Source organism: Wyeomyia smithii, chromosome 2 (genome assembly GCF_029784165.1).
Source record: "Wyeomyia smithii strain HCP4-BCI-WySm-NY-G18 chromosome 2, ASM2978416v1, whole genome shotgun sequence".
Taxonomy (NCBI): Eukaryota; Metazoa; Arthropoda; class Insecta; order Diptera; family Culicidae; genus Wyeomyia; species Wyeomyia smithii.
The window spans coordinates 105,674,760-105,691,815 of NC_073695.1; the positions used below are offsets into that span (position 1 = coordinate 105,674,760).

Below are 17,056 nucleotides of genomic sequence, written 5' to 3' on the forward strand. Positions count from 1 at the left end.
CGTCTGTTAGTCTGTGATTCAAGTGTCTAAAATCAAAATTTGGGTGCAATATCATAAAATCTGAATTTTTTATGACTTTTAAAAGCTTGGCGAACTGACGTTTTTTGTCTTTTTTTGAAAAAAAGTACATTACTTTGAAACGCTCTGTAGCTTCAACGATAGCTTGGACTTTTTTGACGTCAAAGGAAAAGTTGTTGTAAATATTGTGCAAAACCAACCCTTTTCATTAGATATTGTAAAATTTGGTCATAGGAGGCCTGGCACTAGAAAAAATTTGAAAAAACGTGATTTTTTGTAGAAAAGTAGCTTAAATGTTTAGTTGCCGCAGTTTGCCACGGTTGTGACTACATTCAAAATTTAGGTAAAAACGTAAGCTTTCAAATGCATACTGTGCGCTGTAGCACAAAACTGCGCAAATTGTGACTTTAGTGAAAAAAGCGATAGCAGATTTTTTTAGTTTTTATTTTTAAAGTTGAAATTTCATCCAGGATTAATTTTAATCATAACCATGATACCCTATTTATGAAAATTTATGATATCGTACTCAATCCGTAAGGATAAAATATAAATTTGGGCAAAAATCACAGAATTTATCAATGAAAAGTTATAAAATAAGTGTTAAACAAGAAAACAGTAAACAAATCTTTATAAAATTTTAATTATGTCAAACTTTATCACTTTCTGCAAATTTAAAACAATATCAAAAACATTCAGCCCTTTTCAATTTATGATCATGAAATTCGCTAAACTGATTGAAGTGTCAAATACTAACAGCAAATTCATACCATCAAAGCCCGGCTAACAATAGCCCGTTTGCTTTTGCTTCGCACTCGTTTGCGTACAAAAGTAAAGCACACATGTTGCTTTATGAGAAAAAAACAAAGAACAGTCGTCGCCCTCCGCATCTTTTCGTATTCATTAAGGTGAAACCTCATTGAATCCAAAAATGGCCGACTTCGAGTCACCACTTCAAATTTTTGAAAGCACAAGACTCGGAAATAGCTAATGTGTTTGCTGTGGTGAAGCAAACATAAAATAGAATTTTCATAGGGAACGCAATGAGTATTTCCGAGTCTCGTGCTTTTGAAAATTCGAAGTGATGACTCGAAGCCGGCCATTTTTGGATTCATTGAGGTTTCACCTTAACAACGTTTTGTGATTTCAGTGTCTTGGTTTTCAAATTCATAAATTCGTTGAATTTTATTTGTATTTATTTACGTCAATCATAGTGGACTACATCTTAAAACTATTGCTAACATCACAAATATAGTTATCTAATTATAGTGTTCATTTTTTTTTAAGAACATTTCGCGACATCGTCAAATTAATAACTTCACAATATTTATTAAAAAGACTCATCATACTATTAACTGGCCCGGCCATGGCATATTCTGTTCTATAAGAATTTAATACAAAAATTTTTCGTGTTCTAGCGTGTAGGAGCATAAAAGTTTAGTTTTCCTAGCAAATTTACCGAACATATGCGTTGTGAAACTAAATCCTTGACAAGAGTTACCGAAGCAATTTCTCTTCTTTTTTCAAGCGTTTCTATATTATTGAGCATGCAACGCGATTCATAACAAGGGAGAGGAAATGAGTTCCAACCTAGTTTTCTTAGTGCATATAACAAAAACTGTTTTTCTACGGATTCGATTCAATTGGAATGGACGTCTTGATAAGGCGACCAAACAACACTCCAGTATTCTAAAATAGATCTAACATCTGTAACAAAAAAAGTTTTTATAGTATACGGGTCTACGAAATGATAACTGAACCTTTTTATAAAACTCAGCATACTGTTGGCTCTATTGATGATCGTATTGTAGTGATCAATGAATGTTAACTTAGAATCCATAATCACTCCTAAATCTCTAATTCGATAACACCTTTCTACAATTTGATGTCCAAGAGTGCAACTGGAATGTTCAGGATTTCTCTTCCTTGTTTAGGATATAATATTGCATTTTATTACGTTAAGATCAAGAAGACTTTTTTTACACCAAACGTAGAAAATGTCAACCTCTTGTTGGAATTGTTTGATGTCTGATTTGTTTCTTATCTCCATGTACAATTTCATGTCATCGGCATATATCAATACTTTGAGACGATTCAACACAAGGGTAACGTCATTAACAAATAGAATGAAGAGCAAAGGGCCTAAATGGGAGCCTTGTGGAACTCCGAATGTCACTTTTACTGGTACAGAGAGGTGTCCCTTAAACCTAACCGTTTGTGTCCTATTCGTCAAATAAGATTCAATCCATCTAAGTAGCTCTGTCTCAAATCCCAGTTTTTTTAATTTGAACATAAGCATGGTAATGTCTACTCTGTCAAAAGCTTTACTAAAATCCGTGTATAGAGTTTCCACGAAGTTGCCTCTGTCCATAGACGCAAGAGAGAAATCAACAAATTCAAGTAAGTTGGTAGCCGTAGGCCTTCCTTTGTAAAAACCATGTTGGTTACACGTCATGCGGTTCTTTACCTGATTAAATATTTTTCGATTTACGATAGCTTCATAAAGTTTGGGTATACATGATATTATTGCAATGCCACGATAATTTTTGATGTCAGATCTCTTGCCTGACTTGAAAATCGGTATAAGAAAAGATTTTTTCCAGACTGAAGGAAATTGTCCGGACGTAAGGGATAAGTTGAAAAGCCAGAACAATGGTTTTACGAAAACAGGAGCAAGATTTTTCATAAGTGAGGGTGGAATTCCATCTGGTCCTTGACCTTTTGAAGCGTCCAGTTCTTTTAGTGTTGCGAGGATTTTTTGAACAGTTATTTGTTTAACAGATACGTTATTTATTTGTTCATGCAAGTGCGAAAAGTACTCAAAGTCCCTGACTTCGTCGCTATTTTTATAAACGGTTTGAAAAAAACTCGCAAACTTGTTGCAGATTTGCTTTGAGTCAGTACTGGCAAAGTCTTCATATTGCATGCGAGAAGGGAAGTTATTAGACTTCATTTTATCGTTTGCAAACTTAAAAAACTGTTTTGGGTCTGATTTAATGTTATTTTCTACCCTTGTGTTGTAATTCTCATACGCTATAGATATTTTAGTATTCAGTTCATTACATATGTTCAGATATCTGTATTATGAAGCCTTCAACTTCAGCGGCACCACCTTATTCAATGTCTAGTTAGTTGTTAATTCATGGTGTTATACATGTATTTAAATGTCCTCTTTCAATCATAGAAACCGGATTAGGAAGATAACATATATATGAAACAATGAAACATCGAAAATTACTAGAAGAAATGAAGTTTGCAGCGAAAGACATTTTTCCTGCTAATAAGTATAATGAACTTCAAATTTTCTGGAAACAATTCAACACGAGATTTAAGCGATCACAGCGGAAGATGATGATGCTGATGATGATTTTTTCAATTTGTTATTAGTTTGTATTACTTAGGTTGTTTTAATTTATTAAAAATATATATATATATATATTTAGGCGAAGTTTGTTTAGTTTGAGGGGTCGTCCATAAATTACGTATTTTTTTCAATGGGAAGGACTCGCTCTCGATGCTTTCGGTTTTACAATTTGTACCCATATATATGTTGCCGTAAGACATAATTCTGCGTCGAAAACGCACTAATCGATGTGCTCATGTCGACTCTGTTGAAAGAAATCGTATAATCAATTCATAAATGTTTGATATTAGTTGTATTTAGACAATTGAACTGTGTAGTAACAGTTAATAATTTCAGCCTTGTTAAATGGTTAAAATAAACAAAGCAGAAAGAATTTTAATTTTCCGAAGGTATCGTCGGAATCCTTGGTCAAGTATATGAATATGAAGATTGTTTGTATTTCATGATTCTGTAAGAGGACGGAGTTTAACTGGAAAAAGGCCGGAACCCTCGGCAAAGATGCCCCTTCTGTAAATTGTTATGAACCATGAGTATGATCGAGATGCTGTAAGAAGTGACTGGTTTGTAATGATAAAAACTTAGTAAATTGACATTTACGGATTTGTTTCGCATATACCGCTTGTGATGCACAGTGTTAATGAATCGTAATATACATCACACTGCTGCAGAAGCATCAAACTGCAATCAAAGTTGCAATTTAGTAATAACCATTCATTATGCTCTTCCAAATATATTTAGCAGCCTTGAAAAAGACTGGTTGCTGCAGTTGCAAATTTCATTCAATTATCGCATAAATGCTTTATGGTCCAGATAGCGTGCGATATCCGCTCTGACATAGATTTTTTGCACGTTGTGGAATGGGATAACTGCAAAAATAGGTGTGACTAAAGTCGCATTGAAGCAGATTGTTGCGTGTTTGATACTGCCGACGGTAGACATGAGTATGAAGGTGGAAATTCTGCTGTTATGTCGAACTATAACCGTTTTGTTTTAAGACGCAATAGCGTAAGTGCTGCAAAAGAGGTCACACCACAATAGATCTAAGTACTGGTCGCAGTGGTATAATGTCCCCAACAAGGAAAAAAAGTGCTGCATTTTTGTTATCTGCTGCCATCCAGCACAAGAACAAGTATATATTACAATCGGCCACCAATACATTCTTGAGGCAATTTTTCTCGTCTTGCGAATGCTGAAATTAGCGGTTTTCCGTCTGTTACACATGATGAAAAATCTTAACTACTTCAATCACATAATTGTGGAGCACCAACAGGTGCTATTATATTTGACAACAGTAACAAACTGGCAAGTTTGTTCAATTATCATCATTTCGGATAACCATTCGCCGATGATTCTAGTTCTTGCGTTTTCATCAGTAGAATTGCCTGCCATTTCCAATAATTCTGCAGCTACCGAAAACTCCATAAAAGCCGCCAGATAGTCAGGTGCTTAAGTATCAACGCGCCCAGCGCGATCAGCCAGAAATTGAAACCCGGCTTTTCTTTCTTCTTCACGATCAGCAACCAACGTCCGTGTGGTATCGGCACAATCATGGAATGAATTATACATAAAACACAAAGCGCGCATTCTTAGTCAACTAGGTATATTCTGTCGACCTTGTTAGGGAAGGAAGCATTGTGCGACCAATCAGAGGTCGACATTTGCGTTTCGACAAGGCTGGACAATTTTCAATAGTACAATCGTTCGAACAATCAGATTACAACTTTCTGCATTTGGACGGGTGCTTGGTTGATTTTCCAATCGATTACTGCAAAAATGACGAAAATCGGTTGGAAACAGACTGAGCTTTAACGGTTGAAAATGGACAATTATTGTGACGCTCTCGATGTTTTTGGTTTTTGAAATTGGATCCCTGTAATGAAACTGGTCCCCTGTATATGTTGCCGTAAGACGTAATTCTACGTCAAAAATGGATGCCAATTTCGTGTTCAGCGCCCCAAAATTATGTAAATACCAAGTTTTTGTCGCATTTATCGACACTTTTTTTGCTTGGCCAGCCTTTGTATGGAGTCGCCTCACTGTGCATAGGTGCGACCAAATCCAGGCGGATGAAGAAAACTAAAACACTTCTGAGTTGGTTTGAGGATCCTCATCATAATAGTCCTGTAATCTTTTACTCTGATGTAAAAAACTTCAACCAAGAATCAAAGCTGAATTCAAAGAAAGACCGGTGGTTTGCTCCTATCGTCGTGTCAACGAAGTTTCTGACCAAGTAACGGGGATGTAATGCCCACGATTTCTCGAATCAAGGACTGAAAGAAACAGCCGATGCACATTGAAGATTCTGAAGGATGCGGATGTAGAAGGTTGCTGTTGGCCGTCATTTTATCTTCTAACAAAATGGAGCATCTGCTCATAATGCCAAAGAAATACAGAAATGGCTTGCTGAAAACGATACGGAGATTTGAGAGAAGGAACTTTGGTCTCCTAGCAGTCCCGAAATCAATCCTTTTGATAATTATGTGAGGGGCGTCGTCGAGAGGGATCCTTACAGAACTCCTCACACCACACTTAATTCGCTTAAAGCTAAGATCATGAATCGAAACATGGTGAAACGTGCATGTAGCAGTTTCCGGAAGTTTTTATTAACAGTCATCGAAAAGGGAGGCGATTTTTGTAATGAAAGAATATTCAGTTCCCATATGTTACGAAAGAAAGGAAACCACAAAACATTCATCGCAAATATGTCTAACCGGTGTAAATTCTTTAAAACCTGCCGTTCACTGCAAAAATTCGTCACACACCATGTAGTAATCACGTTTAGCATTCAAACATATTCTACAGCAAAAATGATCGAAACTCAGCAAAACAAAATAAAATTCCACCGTTGAATATAGGAGTATTAATTATTTTAGCCGGAATTATTTAAACCGGAAAAAAAGTTAATATTTCTTGCAGCCTTTGAGTATGAGAGTTCCGTCAAAACATCATATCAAGAAGACTGGCATCTCTGGATCGATCCCATACAAATGACAAGCGTCTAACCAGCGCACTACATCTATAGACCTTTTTACGTACGAATGTGTTAGTGCCATTAGTTGTGGAAAAAATTTCCAAATAGCTGTTTTGTTTGCAATGCTATGTTTTTAGCAGCTGGATAATAAAATAATAATAAATTCAAATGAACACTCATTATATGTTTTAACCTTGTTTCTGAATAAATTTTCTCATTCGTGATCAGAAATCGGAAGAAGCTGCTTAATATAATCGACCAAAAATGGTGAAACGGCAACCCGGTGGCATCACTGACGTTTACGTACAACATAAGTGAAGCCAGCATTAGCTGGATCACTGGATCAATTTCACATGCAATTTGACAGCTGATTCATCGAAACACAGGAAAAAGCAGTGTTCATACGTGCATTCAGTGTCGGTGTTCAGCTGCAGTGTGTTTATGTGTTGTTTTCGGGTGATGTATTTATTGGTTATAACGTCGAGTGCTTTGCTTGATGAAACAAAGAATGAACGCGTTGCATTATTCTAGAATGTACACAACGTTTATTCTTGCCGATTTCGAACGGCGGTGTTTCTTGCAGGCGGCTGACATCGCGCCATGATTTTGGCATCTCAACGTGTGTGTAAATGAGATAGTACATCAACGCTACCTTTAAACATTAACAAAGTTAAGCTAAGCTTTTGTTTAAATGAATAAATTGATTTGAGCGCATAATTCTGTACAACATATATTATGCTTCGTTCGTCATGCTTACACTGCTGTGTGAACAAACCTTCAAAAACATAGATGAGACTAGCGCCACTGTTTTTCACGGCAGCTTCTGCTAATGCTGGCTTCACTTATGTTGTACGTAAACGTCAGTGATGCCACCGGGTTGTTTATTTCAGCCTCTTCTACTCACACATATGCAAAATTTCTCCGATAGCGTCCCAGCGTCAAATATCTTAATATGAAACGTCACTGTTTTGTTCATTAGTTCACTTAATTGTTTTTTCGAATAAGTACATGTTGTGGCAGGCGATCTGCGAGTGCGGACGGTACAGCAAGCCGTTCGTTACAAACGGCACCATAAACGGGCAGATTTATCGGAATGCTTGCAGAAAGGGTTGCTGCCCTTTCTTCGCTTTCACCGTGGTCTAGGGATGTTACGGATATCCGCATCCGCATTCGCAAATGCGGAACATCCGCATGAAAATTAAAATCCGCATTTGCATCCGAATCCGCAGCATACCATGCAAAACTAAAAAAAATATCGTTTCATAAAATTTTGTAGAAAAATTTTCCTTGGTGTATTTACTGCTCTCTTAATGGGACATAATCATGTGAAATAAGTAAAATCAAACACAAGGGATGCTATGAATATCTGCATCCGCATCCACGATATGGATATGGATATGGATATCCGCATCCGTGATTGCGGAATAACCGCATCTACATCTGCATCCGTAATCACATATCCGCATCCGCATCTGCAGATGTCTGAAAAATCACTTCCGTAACCGTGGTCCCACGCTGTTCTGATCGGATCTCGCTTCTTGCCATTAAGCCAAGCCTGTAATGGATTGGTACGAAGCGAAGGGCGCTAATGTGGTCCCGAAGGAGGCGAACCCAGCCAGCTGACTCTGTGAAGACCCGGAACGTGTTGGATTATTTCAAGGGTAATTTGAACCTTTCGATTCGCAACGCGGCTCTGAAGGCAAAGTGTTCCACCTGGTTCGTTCAGCAAACCATGAAACGATCTGAGCTCCGTGTATCCATGGTCCGGAAGGCACCGGATCGGCGTGATCAACAAAACACGGCGGCCAAATCCTGCGCCAGGGAGCTGTATCGAGAGTGGTTAATAAAATCGATGTGTGTGGTTATGGATGATGAAACCTACACCAAGGCGGACGCAAAGCAGATATCGGGGCTGGAGCAGTGATGCCACATATACAGATTTATCTGATTTATACAGATTTTTTTGCGTATATTTTATACAGTTATCTGCATATACAGTATACAGATTTTCTGGAAATAATACAGATTTATACAGATTTTTTTGGTTTTCATGGGGTCGTAAATTAAACTTTTTTATTTAGTTGAAAAACATAAATTAACTCAAATGCGGTTGAGCGTGTCGGAGGTTTTATTAAATTCACATGCTACGCAAAAACGTGTGCATGAATGAGTCACGGGAAAAATGTTGAACAAGCTATTTTGCGATTTTTTTTTGGAGAAGGATATGTCCAGTACATATGCAGATTTTTATACAGATTTTTTGAAATTTTACCAAGGTGACAAGATTTTTTGAGCTCCAAAATACAGATGAAAATGTGGCATCACTGGCGCTGGAGTAATACTGTTGCCCTTCCTGTGGTCCCACGGAGGCGAGACATTATTTTAGCCGGACCTGGCATCATAGCATTCCGCGCGATCAACGTTGAGTTGGTACATAGACAATAACGTTGTTTTTGTACCAAAATCCATCAACCCTCAAATTCATCAGAGATTCGTCCAGTTGAAAGATTTTGGGCCTCCGAATAAAGGCTCAAGTTCGAGAATCATCCAAGGTGATTAAAAACAAGTTGGATTTGAAGTAAGAATTGATGAAAGTTACCAAAAAGGTCGGCTCAACTATTGCACAAAATGTAATGAGGGTCTTAAGGGAAAAGTGCGTGCTTTCAGCGATGAAAAGAAAATTGAATGAAGTAATTAAGCACATCATAATGCATATGTATTAGTTCATTACTGGAAAGTTTCAAGAAATTGCATTTAAAATAAATTTTTAACGAACACTACGGTCGATATCAAATAAGCAGTGGGACCCCAAACTCTACTCTTGTGGCAGTCAAAATAGTAGCGATTACCACTGCACTCCTTTTCGCGAAGGGTTGTTGTATAATTTATGCATTTGCCACGAGCACCGATAAATTTAGCAACCTAGCGAATGTTACTCAAGCCGCCAAAACATCTGCTGTGCCTCCCGGTCAAAGCTCATAGTGACTGTTCCCAAACGATCGCTGACGACATCTTTGATCCCGTAATTGCCCATCTATATTGAGCGGAAGTAGTTTTCCTTTCTACTACCCATCAGCCGGCACGGCGCAAAGCCACGGACGCAGCAGCGAGATTCTCCTCAAGACTAATTCACTTACCTGATCAGGTATGCCGGTATAATGGGAATAACCCGTTTGACCCCTTGTGGGCTACCCTGCCGCATCGTGCCATATATCTGCTTGTTCGTCGGAAGACATACATCGCATGCATACCCCTGTCTAAATGCGGCAATCATAAGATGTGTGCGCTCACTTTTGCCGAATATAGCGTGCGGTCTGTGTGCAAATTTATAGGAAGACGAACGCCGCCTCCCCGCTCAGCTTGCGAAATGAAGAGCTGCCATTGAAAGAGGTCGTAATGACTTCCAACTGCGGGGAAATCGATTGATCGATCATTGATCTACAGCGGCGTTCGGCAGCGGCATGCGCTCCTTGCTGCAGCAGTGTTGATGGCTGGGGCGATAAAATCCGGTAAATATGGGATATACTTTGTTGTTGACGGATCCGATCAACGCTATTACGCGACTCTGATTGCGCGCGGTAGGTGCAGAGTTGGTGAACTTTGCTGACTGCTGCGTTTGCGTGCCTCCGTGCCTTATTGAGTAATCGCTCTATTACAAACTATTACAAGCTATTATGATGTTACTGGGATAATAGTAACGAACTGCTTGTTGATATGAAGCATGCATTGACTTATGTCGAATCGACAATAAACAGCCGTAGCCAATAGCAACAGGCTTCTAGTGGAGTTAGAGAACAAATTGGCTGCTGTGTGTGGGAATTGAATGCAATTTTGCTCGAAGTAATCGTTCTCAATGACTTTTCACGCAATCGGGTGGTATGGGCGCGTGAAACATACGTATGCCGATGGATAGAAATAAGAGATATTGATCGTCAGGATTATTGAATTTGATGTTAAAAAACAACAACATCACTACTCTTGCATTTTGCTTACTGTTTGAACCAGTGTTCACTATACATGGAGTAGAAGTTTATTTTATAAAAACAAACTTCGTGAATATGAACATTTCTTTTGAAAGTTTTGGGATTTTTTATTATAAAAAATAAAACAAAAATATCAACGGGCGATAAATGTCTAAATGTGAATGAGTTTTAGAGTACGATGTGTGTATCTATTGGTGTCGTTGTGTTCGCTGTGCTTTCTTTCGCCGGGATATCATGCCACGTGGTTACGAGTGGAGGTACGAGAGAATCAATAAGATAGCAATAAACACAGGGCTGAAGCGCAAGCGCGTTTCTTCAGTTACGTCTCAGAGAGAACTTTCTTCTGTAACTGGAGCTTTTTATTGGGCGCGAAACAACAGAATTGGTGTAGTACGATAATTTTTTCAAGCGAACATTTGACACTGTTTCAAAATAGTACGGTTCTTGTGAAAAGAAAACCACTACTCCATCAGTTCTACTGTTACATTGGCCGTACCGATTAGTTAACTAACTTTGAAGTTTCAATAGCCATTCTTAAACATTTCGTTTGAAAGACTATATTGGCGATATTATAATCCTTGAAATTTTGTTCGTTTACACAGAATGTTCAAACTGAAAATATCTAATTACGAAGGCATACAAAATAAAACTCAAGAAGCATACCGGAAATGCTGCGCCAAGTAACTGTTTATTCGTGTCATCTTCATATTTGCCCCATGTTGATCATATTCGTTATATGGAACATTTCATGCGATCATAGAAGTTTAATGAACACACACACATATGAACATACAAGGGATGGTTCATCACCGAGGGGTGCGACGTTGCACAAGCCTTCAAAAATAAGTGCGGGGTGGAGGTGGCCCCTGCGTCAATCCGCCTCCGAAAGGGTCCAGCAGGGACCCAGGTGGCCACCTCCCGGTTAGCATCGGAAGATGCGAACCTGGCACTAAAGGAAGGCAAGCTAAAGGTCGGCTGGTCAGTACGCTCTCTGGGTATACTCCAACAACCGGACGTTTGCTTCCGGTGCTTCGAGGGAGGACATAAGCCTTGGACCTGCAAGGGACCTGACAGGAGCCAGTTATGCAGACGTTGCGGTGGTGCAGGCCATAAAGAGAAGGATTGCGGGTAGTCTTTCAAGTGCATGGAGTGTTCCGGAAAATGGAACGCCGAATACTTTATGGGAGGCCCCAGGGGCCCAGCTTGTAAGTTGGCTGCGAAATCACCGGCATAAGGGTAACGCAACTGAACCTGAACCACTGCTATGCGGCTCAGCAGCTACTATACCAAGCAGTCACTGAGTCGCTGTCGGACATCGCCATCCCATCGGACCCCTACCGTATTCCTCCCGAGAACGGTAACTGGGTTGCGGACAAGTCCAGTATGGCGGCTGTATGGACTACAAGCAGTTTCCCGGTTCAGTAGGTTGTTTCCACCTCAAACGAAGTGTACGCGGTTGCCAAGGTGAACGGAGTGTTCTACTGCAGTGTCTATGCTCCGCCACGTTGGTCTACCGAAAGGTTCACTTAGTTGGTCGACCAGCTATCCATGGAGCTAACGGGCCTAACGCCGTTGGTGTTGGCGGGTGATTTCAAAGCTTGGACTGTTGAGTGGGGAAGTCTCACTACGAACCAGAGGGGTCAGATCCTGTTGGAGGCTTTGGCAGAGCTCAACTTAGATCAGGCCAACGTTGGGACCAAGTGTACATTTAGCAGAAATGGTGCGAAGTCGATCATTGATGTGTCGTTCTCCAGCCCAGGACTGATCACGAACTGGAGGGTAGACGATGGCTACACCAATAGCGATCACCAGTCGGTTTGCTATAGTGTAGAAAACAACGCGAGGCGGCAAGTGAGTGGTAGAACCAACACTCACACCGTCCGCGCCTGGAAGACATCGCATTTCGATGCCGAGGTATTCGGAGAAGCAATTGGAAGAGAGTGCAATGGAGGCAGTTGGCTTCGCCCGACTGCTGACCAATTAGTTGCCGTACAATCGCGGGCGTGCGACGCCACCATGCCTAGGACCCGCCAACCTAGGAATGGGAAGCCACCGGCTTACTGGTGGACCGATGCCATAGCGGACCTCTGCAGTGCGTGCCTCCGCGCAAGACGGAGGATGCAGCGTGCGCGAACAGACGAACAGAGGGTTAAGCGCCGCGCAGCATTCGGTTTTGCAAGATCGGTGCTAAAGAATGCGATTAAGGCAAGTAAGAGGGCCTGCTTCGATAGGTTGTGCGCGAGTGCCAATACGAACCTGTGGGGTAACGCCTATAGGATCGTAATGGCCAAGACCAAAGACGCGCTGGGGCCTGCAGAGCGATCACCAGCGATGCTGGAGCGTATCACCGGGGGACTCTTTCCACACCACGAGCCTAGTCCTTGGCCTCCGGCAGTCGAGTCTCACGTCCGACGTTCCAGTATCTCAGACACAGGCCAGGAATTGTCGGCCAACCTGCCGAACATCTAATCCGTGAGCGACGACAGGCGTGTCGAGATTGAGGGAGAGGTTAGGGTTACGAATGAGGAACTCATCGTGATCGCCAACTCTCTAAAGGTGAGCAAGGCACCGGGACCGGATGGGATCCATAATCTGGCAATCAGGCTGGCGATTAAAACGGCCCCCGGGCTGATTCAGGCAGTCGTGCAGAGGTGCCTGGATGACTGTCTCTTCCCGGACAGGTGGAAGCGGCAGAGTTTGACCTTACTGCCGAAAGCCGGGAAACCGCCGGAGACCCATCGACATACAGGCCAATCTGCCTGGTGGACACTGGGGGCAAGGTGCTTGAGAGGATTATCCTCAACAGACTGGTGAGGTACACGGAGGGTGTAAACGGTCTGACAAGTAACCAGTTCAGTTTCCGGAAGGACAGGTCCACGCTGGATGCTATCCTCTCCGTCACCAAGACGGCGGAGGTAGCACTCCAGCGCAAGAGAAGGGGCATACGCTATTGCGCAATCGTCACGCTTGACGTGAAGAATGCGTTCAATAGCGCCACTTGGGACTCCATAGCGCTTGCGCTCAGCAGCATCCATGTACCGATGTCGCTGTACAAGATTCTGGAAAACTACTTTCAGAACCGAGTACTTGTTTACAACACGGAGGGTCAGAAGTGTGTCCCAATTACCGCTGGAGTTGTGATCTTTTGGCTTTGCAGACGACATAACGGTAGAGGTCTACGGCGAGTCGATCGAGGAGGTCGAGTTGACGGCCGCGCACTGTATACGCAAGGTCGAAGACTGGTTGCACTCCAGGAAACTGGAGATAACGCACCATATGACAGAGGTCACGGTTGTGAATAACCGGAAATCAGAGCAACAGACGGTGGTCAGAGTCGGCTAGGAGTATATGAGACTTCGTAATGATGGTATCACTTATGTGCTCGCCAGCCCTCCGTAAGAAACCTTCTAAAGCGATGTTGAACAATAAATTTGACAACACGTCACTCTGCTTTAACCCTCTAGTACCCAATACCGCCATTTGGCGGGCTTCAGTCAAAGTTCTGAAAAGCTTCAATAAATACTTAAGAAGTGATTCATAGTGATTTTACCGAAGCCCGTCTAGAAATTAACTTGGGCACTGGAGAGTTAAACCATCTAACGTCACGAAAGCGTCCGATAACTCACCGGCTACTCTGACACATGATGTAGAACCGTCAAGGGTGACACGAATCAGTCTGAGTTTTGTTAAAAAACCATGTTCGAGCATAATCTGCCATAACTCATTTCGCTTAACTGAGTCGTACGCTTCCCTGAAGTCTATGAACAAATGATGCGTCTGTAAGTTAAATCCTTAAAATTGTCCTGCGACGGCCTCAGTGTGTTGAACATAATGCGGGGGAGAATTTGGTATACGGTATTAAAAAGAGTTATGTCCCGATATTTAATACAGTTCAGGCGGTTCCCGTTTTGGAAGTCGGGCATATGAGAGCCCTGAACCAGTCCGGAATTTCTTCATCAGACCACACTTCCAGCATGATCCGATGGATGGCACGATACAGCTGTGCGCTCCCGACTTTGAATAGTTCGGCGGGGATGCAGTCCTTCCCAGCTGGCATGCTTTTCTGCTCGTTAACTGCTCTCTTCACCTCGTCCATGAATGTTGGATCCACAGCTTGTTCATCATTCTCAATATCCATCCTGCTGCTTTTGATACCTCTGTCTTCCTCACCGTTCAAAAGCACAGTAAAATGTACAATGCGTCCAACGCCTGGCACCTCTAATTTATCGGTAATCAGATTCCCTTCCCTGTCGTTGCTCATAACAGTGGCAGACACGTTTCCATTCCTGATTCCGTCAACCCTTTTGTAGAAGCACCTGGTATCCGCTTCTCAACTTCTGTCAGTATGTTAAACCTTGTTGTCCACGATTCCAATATGTTGGACATCCGGGCGCGGGTCTTGCATACCATGAGGTAGTGTTTCGAGTCAACGTTTGGTTCTCTAAACGACCTTACACCTGTAACGTCTGAAAAGTGCCGATCATAGATTAGAAGAACATGGTCGATCTGAAAGCAGGCAGGTGCATTCAGGTGTGCTTTCGAATATTCCGGCGTGAAAACCAAGTACTACAGATAGCATGCCTGCAGGAAAAATGATAAGCTTAGGCCATTGTTTTTGGTAGGTAGTAGAGTTGAAGCTTTCTCTACAAATTACGGGGCTGAAAAAGACTTTCTGCCCTACCTGCATGTTTACATCTCCGATGACGATATTGATGTCGTGTCCTTGGCACCGACGTCTTTTCAACAAGATCATAGAATCACATTGATTAGGCTGTAGATATGGTCACTGATCGGTCTCAATCTTTTGATACGCTTCATGTGTATCCTAATTAGCACAAAACCGATCTTCTTTATGCTTTTACGCCGCTACTGTGGACGCTGTTGTACGCTGCCCCTAAATGGGATACAGCCATGTACGACCTCCCTTCCCTGTCAGCGTACGATCCAAGTTTCCACCGGGGGTTGGTTACTCGTATCCCGGTCGGAAGCTCGTGGAGGTAGAGCTAGGAATAGAAATGTATGACTACAATAGGGTGTCCAGAAACACTGCCGCTCATGGCAAGTCCGTCCCAATCGCATTTTTATCAATTTTGAGTTTATTTATGGAATCAATTCCTTGTTATATCTACTTTCGATAAAACAAATATTTTTGAATACTTCGTTCTGGAGAACTATGAAAAAATAGCATGTCGGTTTGTCCCATAGCAAAACCCTAGTAACAATATTGGTTTTATCAAAGTTTTATAGCGCTTAATACAGCCTAAACAGCGCTATAAAACTTTGATAAAACCAGTTTTGTTACTTGGGAAGTGATCGCAAGTCGGTCCCATTGAAAAAATCTTCGCAATTTATCCCCACAGTCAATAATGATTATGAAAAATGTGATATTTACCACAGTTTATGGTCTTCAAGTTTAGAATTGGATGTACAAAGTGATATTCGATAGCAGGTTTGATTGAATTTCACGCGTTCTACATCGTGTAGCTCTAGCTGATAGTACAATGTTTTTTTCAAGACAAAGTTTTCATCAGTAGCTTCTTTCAGCTGTTGTTCGTTGAAAGTGAACGCTTCAGGTGTGTCCTTGTATTGTTAGTTAAAGCATGCTTTAGTAAATACTACTTTTCGTATTTTTTCCGTATTTTATGTAAAGACGTGATTAAGAATTGTTCAATTATTGTCGTGAATTTCGTTTTGAAGAATTTGTTAGTTTTACCAAATATTTCGGGACGCTACTTAGCTGTTTTTCAACGGAGCAAACAATTTGCTAAGCTATAGGTGTTCTTTTATATTTGTTTCCACTGCTACGTGGAAGCTGTCCGCCGTCACGAACGTATGATCGCTCTCAGGAAAATCATTCTGGCTGCGTATCGTAAAAGTAATCGCATGTGAGTTCCAGCTTATGATTTTCAACAAATTTTAATAAAGTTTCGGTGTTTATACAAGTTTTATGATGCAAAAGTGTTAGATTGTCATTGCAGTACTGTACAGTATTGCAGTATATCTGTTGATGGTCTTGATTGAAAATGCATTCAAGTGCAAAATTTCACCCAAAGCGTTACGATTTTTAATTGCTGTTTTCTTGTAAGCACCAAAATGCAAATGGGACGGACTTGCTATGAGCGGCAGAACACGTGTCCAACCATTTACCCGCCAGCATAACCTTCGCAGCGTATATATTCGGCCAAGCCGATTACATAGAAGCATAACCTGGTACTCTGGCAGTCCCCATGATTCTCTTTTCTTGTGTTCTTCTTCTTGGGTTGCTGTGAAAAACCGATCTTTATCACTCGTCACGATGCGATGAAGAATACCTTTCTTTTTTTGCCGCTAGAGTAGTTGTTCACAGGCAAAAAACGACGTTCAAGTCCTTCAAATCATAAGGGATTTGAGTTACTTGTTTTTGAAATATTTCCAGAGCATACAATCGCTTGAAAATGGCTTGGCGAGTAATTCTCAATACCGAAGTAAGCTGTTTCTGAGTTTGGTATAGATTCTCATCGAGCAATGGCTGCGATTTAGTGTATTCGCAGGTTTGTGGCCTTTCTTCATGCGTACAGTCGTCAACATCGAAATTACCTTATTCAAAGTGATCAATAACAACCGAACAAATAACAGCACGTTGTTTCGCCTAGAACAGCATTTTCGCCGGTTTTTTCAACCCCCGATGTACTGCAGCCGCCGCTTTCTTTAAAGTAAATGAGAAAATCTCGCAGCTGACGATTA

At 41.3% G+C, this 17,056-nt stretch overlaps 1 protein-coding gene across 2 annotated transcripts in view; it reads left to right on the forward strand.

The window, feature by feature from the left end:
- LOC129724944 (uncharacterized) overlaps positions 1–17,056 on the forward strand; it is a 1,074,712-nt gene that overhangs the window by 77,934 nt on the left and 979,722 nt on the right. The window lies entirely within an intron of this gene.